The 17,090-nt window shown below is 37.4% G+C and overlaps 1 pseudogene; it reads right to left on the reverse strand.

Annotated features, from left to right (window-relative positions):
- Window positions 1–12,928: 12,928 nt before the first annotated feature.
- Window positions 12,929–14,496, reverse strand: LOC123845174 (homeodomain-interacting protein kinase 2-like; annotated as a pseudogene).
- Window positions 14,497–17,090: the final 2,594 nt, after the last annotated feature.

Genomic DNA, 17,090 nt, shown 5'->3' on the forward strand with positions numbered 1-17,090 from the left:
CCTTAGTTTCCTGCCTTTTGTCTTAACCTTGAAAATATTTTGGCCCTCAAACAGATTCAGAGTGTAGTAGAGGATTTTTGTTTTGTTTTCCCCCTCTCCTCTACTCTCTTCTCTGGTTTCCACTTCTCTCACCTTAGCTTCCTTATTCTAATTCACTAACTCCATCATTCATTCTTTAGTTTACAAATATTTATTGAGATTGCTGTTAAACCCTAGTTGATACAAAGATTTGCAAAGTATGATAATATAACTCGGTCTAGTCAGAGAGCAAGACTTTTAAGTAAATGAAATCGGTGGGATATTAAGTGCTAAAATAAAAATATGCATATGATATTAGTGGACACTGAAGAAATGACTATCTCTAATTGGTATAATCAGGAAAGGCTTTAATGTGGGAAACAAAGACAGAAGGAAATGTAGATAAAATTAAATGTCCCTATAACATGCAGCCCATTGACAAATACTTGAGGCAGGCGGAGTATAATGTTCCTCTGGGAAGCTCCTAACTGTGTTAATATAAATGTCTTGCTAGAGGGGAAAACAACCTTAGTTTGACAATAGCAAGTCCTCCTATACCTGGTGAGTCATAGCATATGAATAGCATATGAAAATCTTTTTGGAATTTCCCTTATCTTTATTTCCCCCCACCCCAAAGTATATAATCAGTTGTTCCTCATGATCCTGGGGCAGCAGGGAGCAGCAGCTCTTTCTGCCCAGGGGTCCTGTCCCCATGCTTTAATAAAACCACCATTTTGCATCACAGACATCTCAAGAATTCTTTCTTGGCTCTAGGCTCTGGACCCCACCAAACCTCACCTATATTCAAAAACTGTGTCAGCTTCACGGAGGAAGCCATGTTTAAGCTGAAACTAGATTGATGAATAGAGTTTTCCAGTCTAACAAAATGGGAAATGTATTGCAGATAGCAGAAATATTATGATTAAAGGAAATTATTGAGGTCATGGACTTAATGTCATCCATCCTTTTAGGCACAGCATGTAGCTCAGTGTCTGGCATATTGTAGGCAATCAATAAATGTTTATTGTGAAAGAAATCTTGTGTATGGCATGCTATAAATACTTTGGTCTGAATAGACCATAAGGTTAAAGTGAAGGGGGGGGGTGAGAATGAAGCTAAAAAGGTAGGTTGGTGATAGATTACAAAAGAGCCTTAATACCAAGTTGAGGAGTTTGACCTTTATATAATTATCAGATGAAAAACATGACCAGGGTATAATATAATGTTGACTGATTTGAGCAGAGCAATAGTAGTACTGAAAAGACAAATTAGTAGGCTCTTCAACTAGTCCTAGAAAGAGGCAAGACAATAGGACCAGCCAGTAATTTATTACAGTAGTCCATGGAGAAAATGCTTAGTACCTGAATTAAGACTATGACAATCAGAACTAAAAAGAAGAAAGAGTTTAAAGATATTTTAAAGGTATAATTTCCAGATTATGTTGCCTGAAGGATGATTGTGTTAGAAAGGAAAAATAAGTCAAGAGTGATAGTCACATTCTGGCTTGATCTCATGGTTGGATGATGACTTCATTTATCCAGTAGGAGAGGAAAAACTGATTTTGGGTGGAGTTCTGAAAATAAATTGTTTCAGAGAAAATAGATTTGAAATAGCATGAACTAAGTGGAACTGGCAGTTAGAGAAATGATTTGGAGCTTAGAAAGAGGTGGCTTTTTGCAGGGGAGATAGACATTTCCCATTTCCCTTTTCAAATTCCTTCTCTGCCTAGCTCTTGCTCCAGGAAGCTGAGATTTATGGACTACATCACTGGATTCTCTTGCCCTCATCTTACCCTTGGAGTTAGCCAATGTGGCGAATCAGCAGGAGATATGAAGACGATGGAAAGGTGTGTTTGGATATTTATTCCCCTGATCCCTCCCTGTAAGGCCATGGCCTGTCTCTATTCCTCTGTTCAAATCCACCCTTCTCTCCCCAGTGATCTCTGCCATAAGTTATAGCTCTTTCTCTCTTTCTCTGAATTTTGCTATTTATACTCTCCTTTTTCTTTCTGTTCTAGGAGTTGTAAAAGCTTTCTCCTATTGCCACCACAAAATACAGTACCATCTCTAGCTGGTTCCCTTTAAAACTTGCCCATGTCTGTGTAAATAATCTCTTTATTAAATTCTCCTTAATTCCCTCCTTGACTATGGCTGTTCTCTGTTGGAACCCTACCTGATACAATTAACATTGCAGGTGTTGTTGTTGTTGTTGTTATAAAGTTGTACAAAGTAAACTGGAAAAATGAAGGTCTGTTAGAAAGCCAATATAATATAGGGATATAGTATTATATCTAAAATAAGAGTCAATAAAATGATTAGAAAAAAGTGATTGATGAGCCAAAAGACTGTCTTAGTCCATTTGGGCTGCTACAACAAGTACCATATATTCAGTGGCTTATCAACAACAAAAAATTATTTCTCTTAGTCCTGGAGGCTGAGAAGTCCAAGATCAAGGTACTGGCACATTCAGTGTCTGGTGAAAGCCAACTAACTTCCTGCATTATAGACAGGTGTCTTCTTGCTGTGTTCTCACATGGCAAAAAGTATGAGGGAACTCTCTCAGGCTTTCATGACAATGCCAATCATGACAGCTCCACTCTTAATACCTAATGAATTCCCAGATGCTACCTCAAAATACCACTACCACATTGGAGATTAGATTTCAACATGTGAATTTTGGGGGGACACAGTCTATAGCAAGGACTTTTAACAAGAATGGGATATGATTATAGATTAGATGAAGGGCTGAAAATCCAAACAGCCAAGTTATAAAGGAAATAATTTATTTTTTATATAGGAAGAAAACTTGAAGGCACAAGATAACATTAGATTTAAATTGAGAAATCGATAGGAACTCTTAACCTTAAAAATAACTTATTTTCCATCTCCACCACGTCAGTAGCCTGCAATGTTCTCACCTTGCCCACCACCAGTGCATGTCTGGAAACATCTCATCGGTAAGTAACTGACCAAATTTTGGTTCCAAATGCAGTTTTCCACTAAAAGGAATGAAGTAAGTTGCTGATTCTATGTCTTGAGTAATGAAAAATCAAATATGGTCCTGCAGGTCTAATGTATTTTAGAAAGCAAGAGTGATTTAAGTGTCTAGGTTAGTGCAAAGGACCCAGATTAACATGCCTTGAACTTGGGATGCCTGGGTGGCTCAGTCAGTTAAATGTCCAGCTCTTGATCTCAGTTCAGGTCTTGATCTCAGGGTCATTGATTCACACCCCGGTTTGGACTCCACACTGGGCATGATACCTACTTAAAAAAATAATGCCTTCAACTGGCTAGCTTGTGATCATTTGAGCATCTAAAAATAATAATAATTATAAATAATTGAATCAAGTGGAATTTTTGAAATTATTGAATCTGTAAAAGTACAAAATACGAAGAATATAAAAAAGTCAATATAGAAAATTAAAGTAGGATGAAAATAACACAGAATGTAGACTTGATGGTTGTCTTCTTTTGTTAAATATATGATTTTTATAAACTATATTTTTCTCTGTATAAGTAGAAAAGAGTTCCATATTGTTTTTGTATCTCCCCTCTCATACTGTGAGAACCCTGGTTCACAACAACTTAAATATATTTTCTCACTTGAAAAATTATTCTCCAATACTGATACTAACAATAAAGCTAATAAAATGTCTAAGATTTCTATTTGATTTATTTATTATTTTAATTCCAATATAATTAATATACAATGTTAAAATAGTTTCAGATATACAATATAGTGCTGCAGTAATTCTATATATTCCTCAGTACTTATTATGATATATGTACTTTTAATCCCCTTTCCTATTTTACCCATCCCCCACTCACCTCCCCTGTGGTAACCATCAGTTTGTTCTCTGTAGGTAAGACTCTGTTTTTTGGGTTTTCTCTTTTTTTTTCTTTATTTATTTCTTAAATTCCACATAAAATGAAATCCTATGGGATATTCTTTCTCTGACTTGACAAATTTCAAATAGGATTATACCCTCTAGATCAATCCATGTTGCTTCAAATGACAAGATTTCATTCTTTTTTATGGAAATATTACATTGTGTATATATACTGCATCATCTTTATACATACATTTATGGGCAGACACTTGAGTTTCCATAATGTGGCTATTGTAAACAATGCTGTAATAAATATCAGGGTGCATATATCTTTTCAAATTAGTGTTATCATATTCTTTGGGTAAATACCCAGTAGGGGAATTACTGGTTTATAAGGTAGTTCTATTTTTAATTTTTTGAAGAACCTCCATAATGTTTTCTACAGTGATTGCTCCAGTTTGCATTCCCAACAACTGTGCATGAGGGTTCCTTTTTCTCCACATCCTCACCCACCCTTGTTTCTTGTGTTTTAGATTTTAGCCATTCTGACGGTGTGAGGTGACATCTCATTGTGGTTTGGATTTGCATTTCTGTGATGATGAGTGATATTGAGCGTCTTTTCATATGTCCGTTGACCTTCTGCATGTCTTCTTTGGAGAAATGTCTCTTCATGTCTTCTGCCCATTTTCTAATTGGATTATTTAATATTTTTGGTGTTGAATTATACAAGTTATTTATATATTTTAGATACTAAGCTTTTATCAGATATGTCATTTATAAATATATCTTCACATTCAGTAGGTTGTCTTTTAGTTTTGTTGATTGTTTCCTTCACTGTGAAGAAGCTTTTTATTTTGATGTAGTCCCAGTTTACTTTTGCTTTTTTTCCCTTGCCTAGGGAGACATAGCTAGAAAAATGTTGCTATGGCCGATGTCACAGAAATTACTGCCTGTGCTGTCTTTTAGGATTTTTATGGTTTCAGGTCTCACATTTAGGTCTTTAATCCATTTTGAGTTTATTTTTATGTATGGTGTAAGAAAGTGGCCCAGTTTCATTCTTTTGCATGTAACTATCCAGTTTTCCAACATCATTTGTTGAAAAGACCATCTTTTTCCCATTGCATACTGTTACCTCCTTTGTCAAAGATTAATTGACCATATAATCCTGGGTTTATTTCTGGGATGTCTATTCTGTTCCATTGATTTATGTGTCTATTTTTGTGCCAGTACCATATTGTTTTAATTACTACAGCTTTGCAATATATCTTGAAATCTGGTGTTGTGATACCACCACTTTTGTTCTTTTTCAAGATTGGTATGGCTATTTGGGGTCTTCTGTAATTCCATACAAATTTTGGGATTATTTGTTCTAACTCTGTGAAAAATGCTGCTGGTATTTTGATAGGAATTGCTTTAAATCTGTAGATTACTTTGGGTAGTATGAATATCTTGATAATATTTATTCTTCTAATCCATAAGAATGAAATATCTTTCCATTTGGGTGTGTCATCTTCAATTTCTTTCATCAGTGTTTTATAGTTTTCAGACTACAAGTCTTTTACCTCCTTGGTTAAGTTTATTCCTAGGTATTTTATTATTTTTGGTGCAATTGCAAATGGGACTGTTTTCTTACTTTCTCTTTCTGCTGCTTCATCATTAGTGTATAGAAATGCAACAGATTTCTGAATATTGATTTTGTATCCTGTGACCTTACTGAATTCATTTATCAGTTCTAGTAGTTTTTTTGGTGACGTCTTAAGAGTTTTCTATATATAGTATCATGTCATCTGCAGATAGTGAAAGTTTTATTTCTTCCTTACAAATTTGGATGCCTTTATTCCTTTTTCGTGTCTGATTGCTGTGACCAGGAATTCCAGTACTATGTTAAGTAAAATTGGTAACATCCTTGTCCAGTTCCTGACCTTAGAGGAAATGTTCTCAGTTTTTCATAACTATGATGTTATCTACAGTTTTTCCATATATGACCTTTATTATACTGAGTTATGTTCCTTCTAAACCTATTTTGTTGAGGATTTTTATCATGAATGGATGTTATACTTTGTCAACGTAATTTTCTGCATCTTTGAAATGATCATATGGTTTTTATCCTTCTCTTGTTGATGTGATATATCACATTGACTGATTTACAAATACTGAACCACCCTTGTATCTGAGGTGTAAATCCCACTTGATTGTGGTGAGTGATTTGTTTTTAATGTATTGTTGGGTTCATTTTGCTAATATTTTGTGAGGTTTTTCACATCTGTGTTCATCAGAGATATTGGCCTATAGTTCTCTTTTTCTGCAGTGTCTTTATCTGGTTTTGGTATGAAGGTAGTGCTGGTCTCATAGAATGAATTTGAAAGCTTTGCTTCCTCTTTTACTTTTTGGAATAGTTTGAGAATAGGTATTATTTAAATGTTTAACATTCTTTAAATGTTTGCTAGAATTTGTCTGTCAAGCCCTCTGGTCCTGGACTTTTGTTTGTTGGGAGTTTCTTGATTATTGATTCAATTTGGTTGCTGGTAATTGGTCTGTTTAAATTTTCTATTTCTTCCTGCTTCAATTTTGGTACGTTACATATTTATAGGAATTTATCCATTTATTCTAGGTTACCCAATTTGTTGGCATATAATTTTTCATAATATTCTCTTATAGTCCTTTATATTTCTGTAATGTCAGTTGTTACTTCTCCTCTTTCATCTCTGAATTTGTTTGAGTCCCCTCCCCATGATTATGGCTAAAGTTTATCAATTTTGTTTATCTTTTCAAAGAACCAGCTCCTGGTTTCATTGATCTGCTCTCTCTATTGTTTTAGTTTCTATTTTCTTTATTTCTCCTCTAAACTTTACTATTTCCTTAATTCTACTGATTTTGGGTTTTGTTTGCTATTTTTTTTTAACTCCTTTACGTGTAAGGTTAGGTTGCTTATTTGAGAGTTTTTTTTTTCTTCTTCTTGAGGTAGGCCTGTATTGCTCTAAGCTTTCCTCTTACAACAGCCTTTGCTGCAACCCAAAGGTTTGGATCTTTGTGTTTTCATTACCATTTGTCTCCATGGATTTTTTTTATTTCCTCCTTGATTTTCCTGGTTGACCTATTCATTGATTCGTAGCATGTTATTAAACCTTCACGATTTGTGGTCTTTCCAGACTTTTTCTTGTGGTTGACTTCTAGTTTCATAGTGTTGTGGTCAGAAAAGATGCACGGTATGACTTCAGTCTTTTTCAATTAGTTGATATTGGTTTTGTGGTCTAACGTGTGTCTATTCTGGAGAATGTTCCATGTGCACTTGAAAAGAATGCATATTCTGCTGTTTTGGGGTGGTATGTTCTGAATGCATCTGTTAGATCCATTTGGTCCAATGTGTCATTCAAAGCCACTGTTTTCTTGCTGATTTTGTTTCAATGATCTATCCATTGATGTAAGTGGAATGTTAAATTCCTCTACTATTATTGTATTACTATGGATTACTTCCTTTATGTTTGTTCTTAGCGGCTTTGTGTATTTGAGAGCTCCCATATTGGGTGCATAAATATTTACAATTGTTGTATCTTCTTGTTGGATTATTCCCTTTATGATTATTTCGTGCCCTTCTATGTTTCTTTCTAGAGTCTTTAAGTCTATTTTGTCCAATATAAGTATTGCTAATCCAGCTTTCTTTCACTTCCATTTGCATTATAAATGCTTTCCCATCCCTTCACTTTCAATCAGCATGTGTCCTTAGGTCTGAAATGAGTCTCTTGTAGGCAGCATATAGATGGATCTTGCTTTTTAATCTGTCACCCTATGTCTTTTAATTGGAGTGTTTAGTCCATTTACATTCAAAGTAATTATTGATAGGTATGTACTTATTATCATTTTGTTACTTGTTCTGTGGTTGTTTTCATAGTTCTTCTTTGTTCCTTTCTTATCTTGCTCTCTTCTCTCATGGTGCTGGCTTTCTTTAGTCATATACTTGGATTCCTTTCTCTTTATTTTTTGCATATCTATTACTGGTTTTTGATTTGTGGTTACTATTAAGTTTATATATATCATCCTATGTATATAGCAGTCTATATTAAGTTGATGGTTAATTAAATTTGAACCCATTCTAGAAGCACTAGCATTTTGTCTAACTGTATATGTTTCTATGTGTTAGGAAAGTCAGCTATGTCTCATGATGTTGAAAGCAATGACCCTATGAAGAAGAGGTCCTACAGTCCCTGCAGTGCAATGTCCCTTGTTCATCAGAAACTGGCATTTCAGTGCTGTCTCCTATGTGTGTTGCATGTACCCTATTTTGTTGCTGAGCTGTGTTTGCCTTCAGTTCAGTCATCTGCAATGTCTCTCTTTGCCTGTTGTGGGCAGGGTTTGGTCCCTGTGTTGTTAATGGGCCAGTCTAGAGCCACACTGGATTGAGTCAGACCAGGCATTTGCCAGAGCTGTGGTAATACCAAACTGCAGGACACTCTTCTTATGTTGGCTCCAAGAAGCTTTCTTTGGTGGGTAGGACCGACACAATCCAACCAGATGTCTGCCCCAGCCCACTGCTGGGGCCATATCCAGACTGGTTTGTGTGGTTATCTTCCCCTCTCCCCTGAGCAGGAGTCACTTTGGAGTGGTACTGGCCCCTGTCGGGGTTGCTTGCATATTACCAGGCTTGCAGCACAGCTTTGGATGACATCTCCCAAGGGTGTGTTGGTGGATGGGGGTTCACCTGAGAATTCAGTCAGGGTACACAGTGCCAGCAGGCCCATGTTGGTCCACTGCAGGAAGGGACCTGCAGCCACGTGAAAAAACTGCCCAGGCTGGTGGTGTTGGAGGATGTGGATGCACATAAGCACATGAGGGCAGGGTGCACTGTTAGGTGGAAGGTGTTCACACTGCATGGGTCACAGCAGATGTCTCTATATTTAGGCTAGGGGATCAGGGAGGGAAATGGTGCCCACCAGCTCCTTTGCTCTTGGGGAGTTCTCCTAAAGATCCCTGCCCCTCCAGCATAACCTCTGAGATTAGTAAATAAATCTCCTTCCTGTACACCCCAGGCATTTTTTAAACTGCTGCTCTGCTGTACCTCAGTGGGGCTGTTTGTTGTGCTGTCTCTTTAAGGGTGGGGACTTAGTTTCCTATTGCTCTCTAGCTCTCCCAAGTAGAGCACACTGATTTCTAAAGTTCCCGGGGTTAAGCCCCACTAATTGTAAGATCTCTTGAAGCCAGGCCCCTCTGGTTTTCAAAGCCAAATATTATGGGGATTCACCTTCACAATGTGGATCCTTCATGCCTGGGATGCCTGGCATGGGTCTGCTCCTCTCCTTTCTCTGTGACTGCTGCATCCCTCCCTCTCGCAGGCAGTTCTGTGTGTCCATTTGGCTCCCATCCATGTCTCTGCCCTTTCTTCCCTCCTCACTGTGGCCTCTCCTCTACACTTACTCTGGAGAATCTGTTCTGTCAGTCTTTGGGTTGTATTCCAGGTTATTTGCACTGATATAAGTGTTATCTAGTTGTATCTGTGGGATAAGGTGAGCCCAGCCTCCTCCTATTCTGCAATCTTCCCTGGAAGTCCCCAGGATTTCTTTAGTTATTTTGGTGCTTAGAATTAGTTATTTTGGTGTTTAGAATATACCCTTTTATGAGTTTACAGAGAAGACTTTCAAAAGTTGAGAGATTTATTGTTTTCTCTGTGGTTATCAGTTTTTTTTTAATTTATCCAAGGTAATTTCAAGGAGGAAAGATGGATTATAGAGCACATATAGACAGTCAAATGCTCCTCTAATCAAAATCATTTATAAATATTTATAATAAGTTCTACACATTGATTTCTGCCTCATTTCTAGGCATTAATAATAAAGCATCAGAAAGAGAAATTAAGAAAACAATCCCATTTACAATTGCACCAAAAATAATCAGGTACCTAGGAATAAATCTAACCAAAGAGGTGAAAGACTTGCACTCTGAAAACTATAAAACATTGATGGATAAATCAAAGACAACACAAAGAAATGGAAAGATGTTTCATGCTTATGAACTAGAAGAACAAATATTGTTAACATGTCTGTACTACCCAAAGCTATCTACACATTTAATGCAGTCCCTATCAAAATACCACCAGTGTTTTCCACAGAGCTAGAACAAACAATCCCAAAGTTTTTATGGAACCACAAAAGACCTTGAACAGCCAAAGCAACCTTGAAAAAGAAAAGCAAAGCTAGAGGCATCACAGTTCCAGACTTCAAGTTACATTATAAAGCTATAGTGACCAAAACAGTTTGGTACTGGCATAAAAATAGGCACATAGATCAATGGGGCAGAATAGAAAACCCAGAAATAAACCCACAATTGTATGGTAAACTAATCTTCAACAAAGCAAGAAAGAATATCCAATGGGAAACAGACAGTCCCTTCAATAAATGGTGTTGGGAAAACTGGACAGCCACAGGCAAAAGAATGAAACTGGACCACTTTCTTACACCATATGTAAAAATAAATTCAAAATGGATTAAAGACCTCAATGTAAGACATGAAACCATAAAAATCCTAGAAAAGAACACAAACAGTAATGTCTCTGACATCAGCCATAGCAACATTTTTTAAAGATATGTCTCCTGAGGCAAGGGAAACAAAAGCAAAGACAAACTACTGGGACAACATCAAAATAAAAAGCTTCTACACAGTGAAGGAAACAATCAACAAAACTAAAGGCAACCTACTGAATGGGAGAAGATGTTTGCAAATGACATACCTGATAAAAGGTTAGTATCCAAAATGTATAAAGAACTGATACAAGTCAACACCCAACAAACAAATAATCTGATTAAAAATGGGCAGAAGACATGAACAGACATTTGGCCAACAGACACATGAAAAGATGCTCAGCATCACTCATCATCAGGAAAATGTAAATTAAAACTACAATGAGATATTACCTTACACCTGTCAGAATGGCTAAAATCCAAAACACAAGAAATAACTAGTGTTAGTGAGGATGTAGAGGGAAAGGAACTGTCATGCATTGTTGGTGGGAATGCAAACTGGTGCAGCTACTTTGGAAAACAGTATGGATGTTCCTCAAAAAGTTAAAAATAAAACTACCATATGACCCAGTAATTGCACTACTGGATTTTTACCTAAAAACTACAAAAAAACCCAAAAAACCCAAAAACTAATTCAAAGGGATACAGGCATCCCTCTGTTTATAGCAGTATTATTTGCAATTACCAAATTATGGATGCTGCCCACGTGGTCTTCTATAGATGAATAGATAAAGAAGATGTGGTATACATATACAATGGAATAGTATTCAGGCATAATGAAAGAATGAAATCTTGCCATTTGCAATGACATGGATAGAACTAAGAGTATAATGCTAAGTGAAATAAGCCAGTCAAAGAAAGACAAATACCATATGATTTCACTCATAGATAGAGTTTAAGAAATAAAACAAAGAGCAAGGGAAAAAAAAGAGAGGAGAGATAAGCTAAGAAACAGACCCTTAACTATAGAGAACAAATTGATGGTTACCAGAGGGGTTGGGGGGTGAGGAGATGGGTGAAATAGATGATGTCATGATGAGCACTGGGTGAAATATGGAACTGCTGAATCAGTTGTACACCTGAATTATACACCTATATTGTACTAACACAACACTGTATGTTAACTGTACTGGAATTTAAAAAAAATAAAATAAAAAATAAAATAAGACGGGTTCTACTTACTTAATCTTGGGTGACCCAGAAAAATATGTTTGTTTTCTGTCTTTAGACTAATCATGCCCACAGATTAGCCATGCCCACAGAACCCCCTTGCTCAAAAGGAACTCACTGTGGGGCACCTGGATGGCTCAGATGGTTAAGTGTCTGCCTTCGGCTCAGGGTCCTGGGATCGAGCCCCGCATCAGGCTCCTGGCTCAGCAGGGAGCCTGCTTCTCCCTCTCCCTCTGCCTCTCCCCCTGCTCATGCTTTTCTCTCTCTGTATCTCTGTGTCTCAAATGAATAAATTTTAAAAAAGGAAATCACTGAGAAAAAGCAGGCTGCTGGTTATTTCTTGCGTCCTCACTTTGAAAAATCTTCTCAAAGAATTAGAAGATCTGTCTTCTGCCCTTTTTGCTGTTAGAGCTATAGCACTCAGTCATGGCTCTGTGAACATAGTCTGGACATCCCACAGCCTTGACCTGATGCCTTTCATACAGTGGATGCAACCATGTGTGTGGGCATGGTGATGATCAGAGGAGGGGCAGGATAGAATTTATATTTGTTGAATTAATGACTGAAGAGAAATCAGTTATTTTTGTCAATAATTAAGATCACCATTTCTTCAGTAGCAGGCGACCCAAATCCCAGTTCTGCTACTTAGAACCTTTATCAATTCAGGTGAATCACTCAGTTTCCTTATCTATCAAATGGCACTAGAACTACTTGCTTTGCATATCCTGTCAAATGATACACAAAATAGTGCAAATGAAAACACTTTGTGGAAAAAAAAACATTTTGTGAATGTTTGTCATTCTTTCTCTCCCCTTTAATTTGCTCACTCCCAGAGTGCCCCATCATGCTCTGGAGTCCTCACAAGTTGGAGTTGCTGACCATCCATTTGCTCTGGAAACTGACAGTGACACATATTGGGGGTCAGGAATAATAATTTTGCTTTGGCATTTCTCTGAAAGTTCTAGGAAATGCCATCTAGTTCTAGAGATTTAGTGACACTCTGTTAGGTCAGACACAGGCAAATTTCTGATAAGTTTGACAATTACTTCAAATTCTGAGAGAGCCAAGGAGATGTTAGAGAAATATCCTGACCAACTGGGAATAAATTTAGTAGACCAGGGCAGGGAGTTTTAAGCATACAGGGGTTGAAATACACTGGTATTGTGAGCCTGATTTTTATGGTATCAAATCCCACAGATATATAGGGCCTATAACTATGTTTAAGACCAAAGTGATTCAAAATATATTGGGTTTGAACAATTATGGCAAATTTTTAGGACCTTCCCCTGAAACTGCTTTAGGACTCTAGGACATAGCAAATTGTCATGTCTGATGATGGAAAGTGGCCCAGATCCCTGGATAACTCTCATTCTATGTGAACTGGCAGCACACAGCATATGCCCTATCCTGTTCCTTCCTGGAAGTCTGAAGGTGGCATGGCCTCACCTGTTGGGGGTGTGTTCCTCCTCCTTTTTCCTGTGTCCCTGTCCCTGCTAACAGTGATGACACTGACCTGGGGGCTGGGGTTGTGAGGAATGATAATTGTTTGCCACCGCTCCTTCCTGGTGGTGCTGGAGGCCCCTATCACTCCACCTACATGTGATGGAAGAGATGCAGGCTGGGCTGCTCTGCACCAGGGTGCAGCAGGGATGTGTGTTCTTGTTCCTCTTGGACCTCTGAGGGGAGCCGAAGGCCTGAAAGGAGGAGACCTCACAGGTGGAGACAGGTCTCACAGAGGACTGGTGGGACTTACTCTTCTGGGAGGAGGTGGTGCTGGTTGGTTGCTGCCGTACCACATGGGTCACGCCCATATTTAAGGACTGGGCTGCTGGAAGGGTCACATGAGTAGTCAATAGCACAGACTGCTGCATGATGGGATTGAGTATTCATGTTCCTCCAGTTGGCCAGCTGCTGGATACCTGCCGTGGTCTCAGAAATCACAATCACATGCTGCACTGTCATGTGGGTGGCTGCTCCAGTCAGCTGCTACCATGCTAGAGAAAATAAGATTTTCTGGGTCCTACTTGGCCAGGCCTCCTGGACAACTAGACCTGGTTGGATCTGAAGATACTGAGCTGCTGGGGCTTGAGTGACAATGGTAACTACATTCTTCATTCATATGAAGTTGCCAGCATACTTAGAGGGAGACCTTTGGAACCATAAGAATCTGGGTGGACACATGATGAGAGCTTGCTAGGAGTCAGGCCGGGCATAGATCTGGGCTGCTACTGTGTACAGGGGCATGCTCTGCTGGGCCACTGCAGCCATGGATGCCTCTGAGGACTGGTAGAGTGTAGACTGGTAGTTTAGGAGACTTCAAGGTTGGATTAGGAAATAGTGGCACTGGTAGAGGTGGGAGCCTGGTTGTGGACAGTGTTCGGGTGGTTGTTGAAGGTCATAGTCTAGTTGGTGGATGTGCTGGGGGCAATATGCGTGATGAAGGCAGTTTTGCTTGGGTTCACAGTGTCATACATATTCACCCAATGTTTGCAAACCTCCATGATCTGAAAATATGATTTTATTTGTGTATTATGGGAAAAATCAAGTAGGTGTGTCATGGTGACAGAAGGGTGGTTTAGGATTTCAATCCTAGTGATTCTCAGCATCTATGGTGAGTATGTTCTTTGACAGGTTGATGAACTCCCACCAGTCTGCCTTTTCCACCAACATGTCACTCCCTTTTAAATCTCTTGTCAAGTTCACCTGGGCCATATCATCTAAACAGGTAAAAATGTACATCCTTGCTTCTTTCTGCTTAATCCCCATTTCTGCTTCATGGTCATCTAATGTCTTCAGCCTCCACAAAGAATATGGCAAATCTGTGTCACAGTTAAAAAGCCTAGTTATCTTTTTCCCTGCGCTTAATAAATATTTAGCTAGCAAACCCTGTTTTTGTGAAATATACCAAATATGATCACATTCAGAAGCTCCTATGATTATCAATTTTATATAGTTTTTTTCATTTATCATTTATCTCTGTGTGCATTTAATTTTAAGTCTTGGCTTTTTTCCCCTAATTTTTTTTTATTAATTTTAATGTTTAAATATATAAAACAGTCACATTTTATAAATTAAAATTATTTTAAAATACCTTCATGACATTGGATTTGCCCCTCCCCCACCTGAAATGGTTTTTAAAAATCAATGAAATACATGAAATGATGGTATTCAAGGTATTGGGCTTCAGGGAGTGGAAGGTAGTGACACTGAGACATAAGAAATGAGCACAGGGAGCTTTTTGATTGCTCCAGCTTAGTTCCTAGAGAGAGTTCTGAGGTCACAGCACATTGGCAGAAGAATTCACATGTAACCTGACAGCCTCCTTGTATTGATAAGATGGAACTGAGAGCCAGGGAGTGTGAGGCAATTGGATTCTCAGGACAGATTCTGGAGAAGAGAGAACTATAAAAAGAGAAAATTCCAGAGATCTGCATAAAGTCTCCCTCTGGTAGAATATTGATAATCACAGGTATGTGAGGGAACTACCTGAGGCTTTGGAAGAAATAACAGAAAAATTAGAAGCATTAATCTCTCAGGGTCACACAGAGCCAGAAATAGATCCTGTTCCTAAAAGCCAGAGCCAGAAACTTTGTAATTCATAATTTAATGTATTTTGGGCTGCATTCATTTTTTAAAATATCAGGATGCTAACACCTATTTACATCCTGCATTTATTTCTGTTGTATGTGTTCATCATTTTTGCTTTTCTAAATTATTTTTATTTAGATGTGTCTTTTAACTAGTCAAGTGTCAGTTTTGCTTTATGAGCCAATCTCAAATTCTTTTTTTTAATACAGGAGTTTTCCTTTTACCATTATATAAATAAAATTGTTTCCTACCATTTATGTTGTATTAATTTGTATTATTTTGTATTTTCTAGATCTCTTCTCTATGTGGTCTGTTTTCCTTGCTCTCTTTTGCTATTTAGGGGTATATATATACTATTTACTATATATATATATATTTTTTTCTCATGGTTATGTTTAATCAAACACATTCTATAATATAAAGGGTATACCCTTTTCTTTAAAAGATTTTATTTATTTATTTGACAGAGAGAGACAGAGCGAGAGAGGGAACACAAGCAGGGGGAGTGGGAGAGGGAGAAGGAGGCTTCCCACTGAGCAGAGAGCCCGATGTGGGGCTCGATCCCAGGACCCTGGGATCATGACCTGAGCCGAAGGCAGATGCTTAACGACTGAGCCACCCAAGAGCCCCAAGGGTATACCCTTTTTAAATTTGGCTTCTGACATTTTAAAATAATCTTTAAATAAGACCCTTTGAGAGGTGCCTGAGTGAATCAGTTGGGTAAGCATCCAGCTCTTGGTTTCAGCTCAGGTCATGATCTCATGGGTTGTGGAATTAATCCCCGCGTCAGGCTCCACACTCAGTGGGGAGTCTGTTTGAAGATTCTCTCCCTCTGCCCCACCCCCACTCTCTCTCTCTAAAATAAATAAATAAATCTAATAAATAAATATAAATAAGACCCTTTGCCTCCCATGTATTACTTTTGTAACAATTCATGAGATTTATCTATTTTCATTTATCTCTCTTATCTCTTCTCATTTTTAGATGTTATTTCTACCTATCAGAACATAGAACACAAACATGCTAATCTTCCATGCTTCTTTCCACTTTATAGCCTTAGTTGTATAATTGAAAATATTCAATAGTCACAATTAGTTTTTTTGCCTAAGTATCCCCAGCCATATTTCGATTGGATAAAGCTAGTCTTCTACTAGATTTATCTGAAAAGATGCATGAATGAATGCAATATTATCTCAATACTTCAGTGATGAAACTGTTTTTGTACAGCCTTTAAAACTGAATGACAGTTTTAGTAGCTTTATTAGGATATCCTAGTGTAGGCAACTCAGGTATCACTTAAATAAGTCCTTTAAGTATTTAGATTCATATCTTTTTATTCATGGAAAAGCTTTCTTTGATTATAGTTTTGAATATCATTTATATTTCATTGTTTTTATTTTCTTCTTTAAGGACCAAATTATGTTATATTTTCTTTGCTTATTTGCTATATCAAGTCACCAATAATTTTTATCTCTTCATTATTATGTTTTCATCTTCTTGACTGCTTTTTTCATTCATCTTTATGGAGGCATAACCTACATAAAACAAATTATAAAATAAATTACAATATTTTTAGCAATACAGTTGTATACAACCATATAATGACCAATGACTCAAATCAAAATATAGAATATTACCATCATGCCATAAAATGACATCATTCCTGTTTGTATTAAATCTCATCCCCAAAGCCACAGCCCCAGGTAACAGCTAATATACTAATATGCTTTCTGATACTATATTTTTGCCTTCTATACAATTCCATGCAAATGGATATGTTTTTTCCTCAGAATGTTTTTAAGATTCATTTCATATTGTTCCATGTATTGGTGGTTCATTCCTTGTTATTGTTGAGTAGATGTCAATAGCACAGATTTATTCTATTTTTAAAAATCTATTCACCGGTTGATGGACATAGAGGTTGTTTCAAATGTTTGGATATTATGAATAATGCAGCTGTGAATAATGCAGTCAAT

Source organism: Mirounga angustirostris, unplaced genomic scaffold (assembly GCF_029215605.1).
Source record: "Mirounga angustirostris isolate CCGP_5_RB_7025 unplaced genomic scaffold, mMirAng1.0.hap1 SCAF_11, whole genome shotgun sequence".
Lineage (NCBI taxonomy): Eukaryota > Metazoa > Chordata > Mammalia > Carnivora > Phocidae > Mirounga > Mirounga angustirostris.